This window comes from Heliconius melpomene, unplaced genomic scaffold (assembly GCF_056956725.1).
Source record: "Heliconius melpomene rosina isolate 202511_hmr_F unplaced genomic scaffold, ASM5695672v1 ptg000031l, whole genome shotgun sequence".
Lineage (NCBI taxonomy): Eukaryota > Metazoa > Arthropoda > Insecta > Lepidoptera > Nymphalidae > Heliconius > Heliconius melpomene.
Window position 1 is genome coordinate 457,381 of NW_028181865.1, and position 13,955 is coordinate 471,335.

The following is a 13,955-nucleotide window of genomic DNA, read 5'->3' on the forward strand; positions in this document are numbered from 1 at the left end:
ATGCACTTTAAATAATTGGACATACCTTATGTCAAGTATTAGCCCGAGTCCCTCTTAAGGCAACTAAGATAAGGTGACTGGCTAGAATTTTGGCCAAAGAGGCCATACAGAAGATCCCGTGATTGCTAAATACTATGACGCCCATTGCTAAATGTTATGACGTTCACGTCGATGGCAGTAACCATGAATAAGCAGCAAATCCACAATTCCTTTATCCTCACTCCTCCAGGATTGAGAAAATGAACCTCCGATATTCCGTGTTTGAAACACTTCCTGCCAGGAGGCTTTGAAATTGTCTTCGAATCCTTGTATCTAGTTCTTCCGAGTATTCGCTTGCAATTGTCGAAAGAAGCCAAAAGAAACTCCCACGCAGATTTATCCATTGTTATTCGTTAACTCGCTTAGGATATGCTCCCAGCGATTATAACCTTTCAACAACGTTAGTAATTATCCTATTACAAATAAATAAAAAAGATTTATCTAAAAATAGACTAAAAATAGACTTTTTATATATGTCGCAGAATAAGCTGGTTGGGACCGGAGCTTGTTCCGATCCCATTTCTGATTGTCATCGATTGGTGTCACGTCAGAGGGGCAGGCAACGCCATCTGGTTTTGACAACTGGCAACTATTAAATAATCCGCTTCCCTGATATATATGATGAGAACAGATCTTTTTTTTTTTTATATATTTGATAACTCGCTCAGGATACGATCCTAACGAATTTATCGTATTTAAACGAAGGTAGTATATTAATGGATAATACAACTAAGTAAACTCGGTGAAAACCGATTTATTTAGTAAACTCCGTTTACATCGCATGATATTATGCCGAGAACGTCTCCAAGAGCGTTAAACAAGCGATGAGTCCTCTTGCTTTTTGCAATGCCCGTTAGTTGAAAAAAAATGGGCCATAACTGCTGAAAATCTGAGACATATACCTAACCTTATTGTAGGTTATAACACTGCCGTGTTCGTTAAGCTCAGAATCCACTACAGTATTGGTATATATGATACCAAGCAATAGAACAGTATTACATGCATGTAGATACTTGTTACACAAGAGATTCAAATGACTCACCCGTTGTCGTTGTTTTACCTTTGAATTTCACAAAAGCTAATTCTCTTGATGAGGATGAACATCTTTGCTGGAGGCCTTCCCAGGAGTAGGCCCCATATAGAAATCCGGTTCAAGATGTGAAGAAATTCCACCTCCAACACTACACTTACCACAGCACTTTCACTTTTAAACGATGTTACTCTAATGGGAAATAACGACGCTATGAGGTAATCATCGAGGTCTTCTCACTCCCCCGCAAGGAGGAGGAGGAAACGGTTTTGGAGCATTGCCCCCTGCCCGTGGTTGCAGCCGTCGCCCACAACTATGGGCGAGTCACTGGGAGGTCTCCTGAAGACCTGTGTATCCTCTGTAGGGAGCCACTCGCTACTCGTGCGATCCGCCCAGCCAGGTGAGACCCTCAGTTGCCCTGAGGGAGGCCCAGCTTAGACGCTCAGCGACCGAGTAGCGGCTCTAGCTTTATATTGGGGACGGGTTGAGGATATCCCGAGGATACTTCTTGTGGTCCGGTGGGCGAGCATGCCAGGGGGCGATGGTACGAAGGTGATGATGGCGGGAAGTGTCCGCCTTGGAGTAAACTCCACGTGCCAAACGAGAGACAAAGTCGTCCAGGGTCTCTATGCCAAGATCCCGGCGAATTGTCTCGTTTCGGACGTAGCGTGGGGCGTCTGTGAGCAAGCGTAGAGCTTTCGCCTGCTGTGTGCGGAGTTTCTTCTTATTTGTTTCGCTTGTTAGAGCGAACCATGCGGGTGCTGCATACGTTAGGCGGGATCTGATGTAGGTTTTATAGATCCCAACCTTCGTGTGCAGTGGCAGCCTTGATTTGAGCGTGGGACGTAGAAGTGCTATGGCTGCTCTCGTAGTGTCCACGGCTCTCTTGACGTGGGGCTCCATCGTCAGAGTCCGATCCACGGTAACCCCAAGGTACCGAGCTGTGGGCGACCAAGCTATGGTCTCCCCTTGGAACTGTAGCGGCGACGGGAGTTTCCTGTGAAGGCCAACGGAGACAGCCTGTGTCTTCCGGACGTTAACGGACAGTCTCCACTTGGCAAACCATTCCGGGAGAACATCAAGGGCGCGCTGCATCTTGACTGCAGCATGCCAGGGCTTCAGAGACGTAGTAATTAAAGCCACGTCGTCGGCGAAAAGGGCCAGATGTGCTTGGGGATGCACCGGGATATCGTCGGTGTAGATCGCATATAAAGATGGCGAAAGGCAGCTTCCTTGGGGGACTCCTGCGGTGATGGGGTATTCATCGGATAGAGCGTTCTCTACTCTTACAGAGAATGCTCTGTGTTCCAGGAACGACGCGATCACTCTCACCACCTGGCGAGGAATCTGCGTCTGGAGAATCTTGAAAAGGAGCCCGGAATGCCAGACGCGATCAAACGCCTTTTCTATGTCTAGAAAAGTCGCGACCGCACTCTCACGTTTATTGCGGGCAGCTACTAGATGATGAAGCACGCGGGACACTTGGAGTGTGGTGGAGTGTTCGCTACGAAACCCGAATTGCTCAGGGCGCGGATGGAAATGCGCCCGTACATGCAAGAGTATCAGCTTCTCCAGAACTTTCGCCAGTGCCGGTAGAAGAGTGATGGGGCGGTAACTATCTGGGAGAAGTACATTCTTCCCCTGTTTAGGCAGCATGATGATCTGGCCTTTCTTCCAGATAGTCGGAAAGTGTCCAATTCTTAGCACGGCATTAAATAGACGCACTAGTGCTACTATTAGCTGGCGGGGAAGGCGACGTAAAGCGGCGTTAGAGATTCCATCAGCTCCTGGGGCTTTCTTCGATGGGAGGACGGCTAAAATCTTCTTCACTTCTGTAGGACTGAAGAATAGACCTCCGTTTTGTACAGTCTTCGAGAGTTCGGCTTTGACCTCCGCCTCCACACAGGCAGAATGCGTGGGGTTGCTGCTGGGATGCGGAGAAAAACAGCGTACGAGATGTTCCGCAAAGATTTCAGCACGGTCCTCGGCGCGATATCTCACCGTGTTGTCACTGTGAAGAAGGGGTCGGACAGGTTGTTTGGACCCTGTGAGTTGCCGGCAGAGTCGATGGAGTGAGTTGAGATCATCGCTGGCGTGCTCCAGTCGGTTGCTCCATGAGTCTGCCGCTTCAGTCTCCAGTTCAAGTCTCACTTTTTCCGTAGCCTTATTGAGTTTTGACTTAATACGTGGGTCGCGAGTGGTCTGCCAGGAAAGTCGAAGGCGCCGCTTCTTTTTTATTAGTAGAGCGAGGCGGTGGCTGGTTGGTGGGAGGCGGTACGTCATCGGGGTAACAGTTGTCGCTACGTCCATTGCATCCCGTATGGTTGAGGTTAGAGTCTCGGCCATGTGGTCCAGCTGCTCGGGTCGCTCCAGGGGCTCAGTCCTAGGGGGCAGGGTATGGATGAGGTGGTGGCCAAACTGTTCCCAGTTGATGCGTCTTCGAGGTGGAGGCGGTGGGAGTTTGGTTGGGCGGCTTCCCAGCACTACCAATACTGGGTGGTGGTCAGATCCTAGGGCGTCAGGGAGGACTTCTTGAGAGAGTTGAAGTGTCTGGTTGGCTACTATCAAATCAATGACGTCTGGCAGATGGGTGGATGTCCATGGGTAGTGGGTGGGGACATCTGGACCAAGTATAGTAAGGCCAAGACGTTCCGCGCCAGCAAGGAGTTTCCTGCCTACTTGCGAGGTGGAGTTTGAGTTCCACGCAGGGTTCTTGGCATTCCAATCCCCTGCAGCCAATGTAGGGATTGGTGAACTCATCAATTGTTCTACCTCTTGAAGATTGAGCAGGAGGTTGGGCGGCCTATAGATGGCGAAGAGATGTAGTAGATTGCCCTTGACGCAGACTTCAATCCCCAATGCCTGGAATGACTTGAGAGTGGTGGGAGACAGCTGTTGATGTAAGATGTTCCTTCGCACCAAGACCATAAGACCCCTGCGCCTATGGATGGATTCGGTATCGTCTAGTCGGTACACGATAAAGCCCGGAAACTTAACGATATCTGGCGGGCGGTAGTGAGTCTCATTGACCAGCGCTATGTCCACCTTCTGGTCTCTTAGTAGCCACTTTAGTAGTGCGGTCTTTGGTGACAGGCCGCAGGCGTTCCAATAAATAAACCGTAGTTCAGACATTTTGAAATAAGGCGGTCATTCCTCGAAGGACGACCTCTTTGGGGTCATTACCCTCTTGTAGAGCAATGAGGACATCTTTAAGGGTCGTGATGGCAATCTCCAAGGTAGCCGTGGCAGATTTTGTAGCGACTGCGGGTGTTGCTACTAATATTGCTGCTGGCTTCGATCCTTCAGCTGTGGAGGATGGCTTCTTCTTGCGCGTGCCCCTCTTCTTGGATTGTTTAGTAGTGGGGCGGGCTCCTCTTGATGTGGGATCGTTGGCCGGGGCCATTAAGGTTTGTGAACCGGCGGCAGTTTCCACCTGATGCGGGTGGACGGTGGCTTGATTGGCAACAGGCGGACGGCGCTGAATCGAGGATGATGTAACAGCCACAGTCCCGGCCCGCTTGTTGCGTGTCTCTTTTTTGAAGTGAGGGCACGCAGCATAATTGGCAGGGTGCGGGCCTCCGCAGTTTGCGCAGGTGGCGGGCTCATCTCTTGGGCGAGGGCAGTCGCGGGCGTGGTGTTCTTCACCACACTTTACACACGCCAGTCTTCGGTGGCAACAGTGGCTAGAATGGCGGAAGCCCTGGCAGCGGTGGCACTGCGCGGGACCCCTCTTGCCTCTCCAAGCCTCAATCACGACTCCTGGCATATTGAGTAGCTCGTTAACGTGGTACAAGCCTGGGAGCAGATCTGGCTTGGGCTTCATGTAGGCTAGAAAAATACATCCTGGCCTACCTTGGCGTGCCTTGATAGCTTTGACGTAATCTGTCTGATACCCTGCTTCGCAGAGGGCTTCTTCGATTTCCACTATTGGAGTGGAAGCTGGCAGTCCCCGGATGGCTACCTTGACGGTCTTCTCGGTGGGCAGTGAGTATGAGAACCAGTGAATTCTCTCATTCTTTTCAAGGTCACTGAGGTAACGCTGGAGGATTCTGTACTCATCCTCTGATGAGGGAGTGAAGCGAACACCCTTGCCAAAGGGGCGCGCATTCGGGGCACGTCCTAGTTTCATCTTTAGCGCCCGAAAGTGTTGAGCCCAGTTCGGGAGCTCTTCTACCACTAGGGGTGGGTAGCGTGGCGTTTTTGGCGGCTTCGTAGTAGTCGCTGGTGTTGCGCTGGGTACCGTCGGTATGTTGGTATTAGAATTCCGAGTGGCATCAGCAAAGGTTGGGGCTGCTGTCATGGTCACGGGTGTGGCAGCTGTAGGATGAGGGTCCAAAAGAGGCATATCCCTGTCTTTCCCTTCATCTCTTTTTCTTCTTCCTTCTGGTCGGTCGCTCTGGATGGTCACCGGGCAGTGGCGCTTTCCGGTGTCAGCATCTCCATAGTCTTCTGTGCGCTGACGGCGCACCGGGGTCTGGTACAAGGGCAGCGACTGCGCCTGGTCTAGCGCTCGAGCACGGTCGTTTAGGAACACGGCCATGTGTTCCATCAGCTCTCGGCTCAGCGCACCACTGAGCTTGAGTTCTGCCAAAACTACCATGTCCCTATTCAGTGACGACTGCGGGGACATGGCGTCGTCCAGCACCCTGGGGGGCGCGGAGGGGGAGCGCTTCTTCGGCTCTTGGTGTCGGTGGGCGCTGCGTGCGGCCCTGGGTGCCTGGCCTGAGGCAGGCGAGGCGGCAGGTGCGGGCGTCGATCCCGCGAGGCACGGCGCGCCAGGTTGCGCCGCGGTGAGAGGGGGCTCCCTCGACGTGGTCCCCTGGTCCATTGCCTGCACGGGTACGCCGTACAGCGCAGCAGAGCGCGGGGGCCGGGTGCCGCTGGTTGCGGCGGTGGCTGCGGCCGCAGCAGGGGACGCTTGTGTCCCCGCACGCGGCGGCTGGTGGCTGCTCATTCCTATGAGCACGGGCGGCGGCAGCGGTTGACTGTCCTCACAACCCTTCTGCCCATCTCGGTCTCGGTCCGGGCAGGGAGTCCAAGGGGAAGGGGTTCCCCTCCGCACAGGCCAGTGCGGGCGAAGTTCCTCCTTATTTGGTCACAAATAAGGCGAGAGCTTCTTGGTGTGGTCTTCGGGTTCGTGTGAGCTTGCTTCGGTCCGGTCTTCTACTGGTGGTGATGAGTACTTGTTCCTTAGCACGTAACAGTCAGGCTGATCCGCTATGAGGTAAGAAGCGTAGTGTCGCCTTTTATACGTTCCGGCGCCCTACCACCTGAGACCACGTGACTTCCGGCGATCGCTGATTGGTCGAAGACAGCAACCGGAAGTGAAAATCATTGGATAATCAAAGGGAAGTATACAGCGCCCTCTCACAGATGCTGTGCATCGTCACATCCCAAATTATAAGTAATTAATAGTGTTTATTCATCTCATCAGATACTCATTTATTTTTAAGATTGTATGATTGCCTAAGATTATTTACCAAATGCTTTTATTTTATTATTTTATTTTATTTTTGAATTATTGTTAATTTAGAGTATTTTTTTTATTTTTGTTAAGCTAAGTATTTCATTGTATTGTTGATTTTATGGACAAATTAGCATTGCATTCATTATAACTTACTCTTATCATTTCTAAATGAATAAAAATAATATAAAGTTATAAAAAAAAAAGTTGATGTGAAATTATACATTGTTCATTGGATTTTTAAATAAATACTGTTTTGATTATGTTGTCTTTTATATTACATATATAATATTCATTTATCACATAACTGTCTAGTTTATTTTGTCAATACTAATATATTCTCTATATTTACCTCTCCCCTCGTGACCTATGACCCTTCTTTCCGGGTAAATAGAAATTACTTTTTCCTCATTTACAAAAAATATATATTGTTCTTGATGTTGTAAGTTTGTTTGTTAGTTTACGGTACTCGTTGAAAACTCGTTGGTATGTACAAAGCACGACTAAAATGCGAACCCCGAACCTGACATCGGCAGTTCGACACACTAACTATTCACTAGACAATCGAGGCAATTTCATTCACTCAGGAGTTTTTTCAATCATTCACGTAGTCACAACACTCATTTTTATTTCATCAAAAACTGACAACACAGGAAACGTCAGTTGACTTCGTCTAATTAAATATACGATTTCAAAGTATTATAAATGAACCAAACACAAAATAACTTAACTGGGTGTTCGAAATAATAGCCGTGAAATGAGTGATGTGCATCATTATTATTATTTTTGACCAATACAATTTACGTTTCGATACTAAATGGCGTCTTCCACAACTTAGAACACCAATAAACCAAACTGTTCGCGACAGCGCAACGCCGAGCATCGGTCGCGGACTTGTTACATCGTGTCTACGACCGTTTTAGTTAGACAAAGAGTGACGTCATACCGCTATCGTAGTTTCGTATGATATTATTAGTATTTTTGTGTATAATTAAATACTTTAATATAAATATAGTTCAATAGGTAGGTTCATTAACCGTTTTAAATGTCACAGTTTCGTTTTTGCATAGTAATTTCCGAGTTTACATTGTATTATATAGTTGTACTATGATTTACCGAATTAACCGCATTTTTAGATAAAAATAACTTTCGTACCGTAAATTCTATTGTTAACTTTTGTTTATCATAGTTTTCTGTAGCTTAATTACACATTTACTGTAGTATATGCGAACCCCGAATGCGACTCACTCGCGCACCGATCGTGAACACGTGCAGACGTGCTCGGCGTTCTGTCTATATTGCATATCCAGAGATTAATTATTAAAGCTGTGTTTTATTGATACAAGAAGACATCAAATATTACAAGTGGCGACGAGGAAAAAAGTGAGTACAAAAAAAAAAAAAAAAGAAACATTATTATAACCTAACCGACAAAACGATGTTTACTTTTATATCTTAAACTACTGTGTACATGTGTTTAAGAAACAGTTTTTATTTAAATCTTATACCTGTATCAAGTGAGATAATACGTAAATAACCGTTCATTCATCATTCACTGTAAAGGGCCACGCATTAGATCTGAATAGATAAGGGCCACGCAAATATAAAAGTAATAGTAATTACGACATTATGACATTATTACCTGATAATGATTATGATTACTGAACATTGTGCATGTATGCAATCTAACAGTACTTCCGAACACATTGGTTAACTCAATTGATTAAGATTATTATTGATATTATTATTATTTTATTAATACTAATTTTATACATAATTGAACCATAAAATCAAAACAATAAAATAATATTTAAATTTCATTGGAATTAGTTTGACATTTTACTATGAAACATTCAATTCTACCTACTTACTACTTTATTACTTTGCTGTTTCATATTATTTTCTATTTTTGTTTTATTTATATGTACTTGATTGCATACTAACACAATAATAATATATAGAAGATCGTAATTACAGTAAAGGTCTAGAACCACGCAATAAGTTAATGGCAAAGAAAAGGGCCATGCACATTACAATATAAAATGTTGAAATTATACATATTATGCAAATGTGTAATTTATTTAAAGAGTATAATTATAAAATAGAAAAGGCCATGTGCAATTGTAATAATAAAATAGGGCTATGCAGATAAATACTGTTACTGATTTTCAGTAAAAGCCACGCAAGTATAAGAGATACATTTGTTTGCAGGTCGCCCCAATGTCTCATGCATCACTCACACTCACAAATTTAGACCATTTTGATTGCGAAGGCGATCCGACATCTGTCGGAACTCGCTGGGTAAAATGGAAGAGGGCATTTGAAATTTATTTACTGGCTGCTAATATTGAGACACCTTTAAAAAAACGAGCGACACTTCTTCACTTAGGGGGATTATCACTCCAAGAAGTTTATTATAATTTACCTGGTGCTCATTCTGAAGAAGCAGATGGTGTTGATGTATATACAATAGCTTTAGAAAAATTAGATAGTTATTTTGCTCCAAAACAAAGTCGAATATATGAAAGATACCTATTCCGACTTATGAAACAGGAAGAAGGAGAACAATTCGAACGATTTCTATTAAGATTGAGAAATCAGGCTGAAAAGTGTCAATTTCATAAAAAAGAAGATCATATTATCGACCAAATAACTGAAAAGTGCCGGTTAGTTGAGCTGAGAAAAAAAAATTTTGGAAATCGGTGATTCAATTACTCTTGATGAAATTATTAGTAAAGCAAATGCATTAGAAGTTGTAGCCAGACAATTAGAACAATTTAAAAATGAGAATACACATAACATGAACAATTTTACCAAAACAGATATTAACAAAATCGATAGCAAGAAAAAAATGGGCAGACCTATCCGACATAAACCGTTTAACACAAGCTGTGGTAGGTGCGGTAGCTCCACACATTCATCCAATGACTTGAAATGCCCTGCAAGGGACAAACGATGCATGAAATGTGGCTTTATTGGACATTTTAGAGAACATTGTAGAACCAGGCAAAAAAGACAATTTTCTAACTACAGAACTGAGACTGTACATAAAAAACCTAAAACAGAAACGCAAAATTGCACTGACAAGACTGAAATTGATTATATCTTTCATCTGGACGATGATGAAACTATAAAGTGTAACATTGGAGGAGTAATTGTTGATATGTTGATAGATTCGGGAAGCAAATGTAATGTAATCACTGACAAAACCTGGCAATATTTAAAAAACAATAGTGTACTAGTCTCTAACCAAATACGCAATCCTAACAAGACACTTATCTCTTACGGCAGTAAAAAACCTTTAGACATTATGGGTTCTTTTGACGCAAAAATTTCTGTTTTTGGTAACAATGGTATAAAATCAACGTTTTATGTAATAAAAAATGGGACACGTGATTTATTAGGCAAAGAATCTGCGATTTCATTAAACGTGCTTAAAATTGGACAAATTAATGCTATAAGTAAGCCATCTTTAGAGAAACCGTTCCCTAAATTTAGAGGAGTGACTGTTCAGATTCCAATAGATCAATCCGTTAAGCCAGTGGTCCAACCCCATAGAAGAATTCCTATTCCTTTAGAAGAGAAGGTTGCTAAAAAATTAAAGGAACTAAAGAATGCTGATATCATTGAAGAAGTAAATGAACCATCACCGTGGGTTTCTCCAATTGTTCCGGTACTTAAAGAAGGTCAAGAAGAGGTACGTATTTGTGTGGATATGAGGAGAGCCAACGAAGCTATTATAAGAGAAAATCACCCCCTTCCAACAATGAATGAACTACTTCCTCATTTCCGCAAAGCTAAATACTTTAGCTCCCTTGATATAAAACATGCCTTTCATCAATTAGAAATTCATAAAGATTGTCGATATATTACTACTTTTAGCACTAGCAAAGGTCTATTTAGGTACAAAAGACTAATGTTTGGAATTTCTTGTGCTCCGGAAATGTTCCAAAAATTTTTGGAAAAGATGTTATTAGGTTGTGAAGGAACATTTAATTTTATCGATGATATTATAGTTCACGGGTCTACAGAAACAGAACATGATGAAAGGTTGAAAAAGTTATTACAGGTTTTGAAAGAAAATGACGTACTATTAAATGAAAAAAAATGCATATATAAAACCAAAAGCATTGAATTTCTTGGTCATGAACTTTCAGGTAATGGAGTCAGACCACTAGATAAATATTTAACCGCAATAAAAAATAGTAGAACCCCCAATACCATAGAAGAAATTCAAAGCTTTTTGGGATTGGTTAATTTCGTTAGTAAATGGATCCCAGACTTAGCTACACTTACTGAACCTTTGCGCGAAATATTACGGTTAGGCTTAGGAAAGTCAGCAAATATACAAAAAAATTGGACAGCTAGGCAAAATAATTCATTCGAACTTCTAAAGAGAAGCTTATCTAATATTCAATCATTAGGTTATTATAATCCTTCTGATAGGACCCAAGTTATCGCTGATGCCTCTCCTGTGGGTTTAGGTGCAGTATTAGTTCAGATTGGCGAAGATGGTCCCCGTGTGATCGCTTTTGGTCATAAAGCTCTAACAGACTGTGAGAAAAGATATTGCCAAACAGAAAAAGAAGCGTTAGCACTCGTTTGGGCTGTTGAACATTTTAAAATATACCTGTTTGGCAAAGATTTTGAACTAGTAAGTGATCACAAACCATTGGAAACCATTTTTGGAAGAACGTCTAAACCATGCGCTAGGATAGAGAGATGGGTTCTTAGATTACAGGCTTATAGGTATAAAATAATTTATCGTCCGGGCAAATCAAACATAGCTGACACCATTTCGAGACTCGGCAAAACTTCCCCATCAGAACCATTCGATTCTGAAAATTATATAAACTACGTAGTAAACTATAGCAGACCTATTGCAGTACCATTACATGAAATTAAAGGAGGCTCTGTTGAAGATGGAGAAATTTTGAAAGTGAAGAAAGGTGTCTACTATAATGATTGGCACGATTCCATTAATAATTATAAATTAATTCAAAATGAACTATGCTTTAATGGTGACATCCTTCTCCGAGGTACAAGAATAGTTATTCCTCATAATTTGCGTCAACGTGTACTAGAAGCAGCTCATGAAGGACACCCAGGTATAGTAGCAATGAAGGCTCGTCTTAGAACAAAGGTTTGGTGGCCAAGGATCGATAAAGATACTGAACTATTAGTAAAATGCTGTCGAGGTTGTACTCTGGTATCTAATCCTACTCCACCGCATCCAATGAAGAGACGAACACTTCCTGCTGAACCTTGGGTTGATATAGCGATGGACTTTTTAGGACCTCTCCCTAGTCGTGATTACCTTTTAATACTTGTCGATTACTATAGTCGATATAAAGAAATTAAAATTATGCGTAGTATTACTTCCTTAGACACGATAAAGGCCCTGAAAGAAATTTTCTCCAGATTAGGTTACCCGGCGACTTTAACATGTGATAATGGAAATCAGTTTACCAGTGAGGTTTTCCAAAAATATTGTAAAGAATGTGGTATCATTGTAAATAATACAGTACCCTATTGGCCTCAAATGAACGGGGAAGTTGAGAGGCAAAACCGAGATGTTTTAAAACGGTTAAAAATTTGTCAAGCAGAAAGTCGGGACTGGAAAGAAGACCTTTTTAGTTATTTAATGATGTATAATAGTACACCTCACTCTGTTACAGGAAAATCCCCTTCAGAGTTATTTTATAGGAGGCAGTTTAGAGACAAGATCCCGTCTGCTCCAGATATGGAATTTAAAATAGTTGACGAGGATGTAAGAGACAGAGATCTTCAATTAAAAGAAAAAGGGAAAGTGTATGGAGACTTAAAAAGAAGAGCAACAGACAATAACTTACAATTAGGTGAAAAGGTACTAGTAAAAAATGTAATTAGAGATAATAAGTTGACCACTACTTTTAATCCCACTATACATACAGTCACTGGTGTGACTGGTGGCGATGTTAATATTCGGAACGATGATACTGGAAGAGAATATCGTCGAAATATAGTTCATTTGAAGAAAGTTAATGATTCGTGGACTGTGGTTGATGAAAATGTTAACAATGATAGTTTAGAACATTTAGAACATAATAACGATTTAAATTAATTTATTTATGTCAGAATTGTATTGATTAATTATTGTTTTCATGTTATTTTGTATTTAAAATAAGTAAGTAAATGTAAGATTAATAAATAATTTAATTGTAAATTGGAAAAAAAATAAAATAAACAAGGGATGTAGTATATGCGAACCCCGAATGCGACTCACTCGCGCACCGATCGTGAACACGTGCAGACGTGCTCGGCGTTCTGTCTATATTGCATATCCAGAGATTAATTATTAAAGCTGTGTTTTATTGATACAAGAAGACATCAAATATTACATTTACATATACCGAATGTTTGTTAATAATTAATGAGAGATGTTTTTTTCGTAATTACTTGTGTAAATTCCGTCATAGTTTTCATGTCTTTCGTTATTTTCTAATAGTTAATAGTATAATGTGTTATATATCGTTTTGTAGACATTTTTGTATACTTTCAATATGTATAAATTATAAGAACATCCGAATTTTAGTTATAAAGATATAAATGTAAATGTACCGAAATGATAGTAAAAATGTTGTTGTAAATAAAGACAAAACGGCTCGGTGATTCTCGGCTCTTTACCGTTATTAGCTCCGACCGCGTCACGTATAAAAGGCGCGCGTCGGGCGGCCCAAAGTCAGTCTTCCAACGTCAGTCAGTCAGTCGGCAACCAACAGCAACAAGCAAGGAACAAGGAACATCGGAAACAAGACACAGTTAAAAAAGCCGACAGTCACCGATCGTTATACCGTATTCAAGATCGTGTTTCAATATCCTTTTCCAACCTCCTGTTTCAACGTTCTTATCAGAACGTCTGGCAAGAACGTCTTGGGGTCTCATCGTACTCCGTGTCCCCACGATCCGAACCTATAGTGTGCAGGGCGTCAGCGGCTCATTCACTTGAGTTCCGCCCGTCCGGCACACAAACAACGTTCGAAGTTGAACACCTACCGTGGTCACAGGACTCGCAGGATATCGCACTCGCACTGATATAGAAACGATTGTTCAGCGCGTCACAATAGTAAGACGAAGTGAATAGCGCATTATCGCATATCCTTCGCTGGTTTGATATTGACAATCTAATGTTAAATGACAAAAAAACTAAATGTATCCAGTTTACTTTACTTTACCAAATGTTAAAACACATAACTTTAGTCTAGTAATTATCGGAGAAACCCTCAATGTGTGTCGATATCAGCAATTTTCTTAGCCATAAGATTCCACACTACAGTGGAACACTCATCTCGAAGCAATTGCGGATAAACTCAGCTCTGCCGCGTTCGCAATTAAAAAAGTAAGACAAATGACGGACGTTGAAACTGCCCGACTAGTCTACTA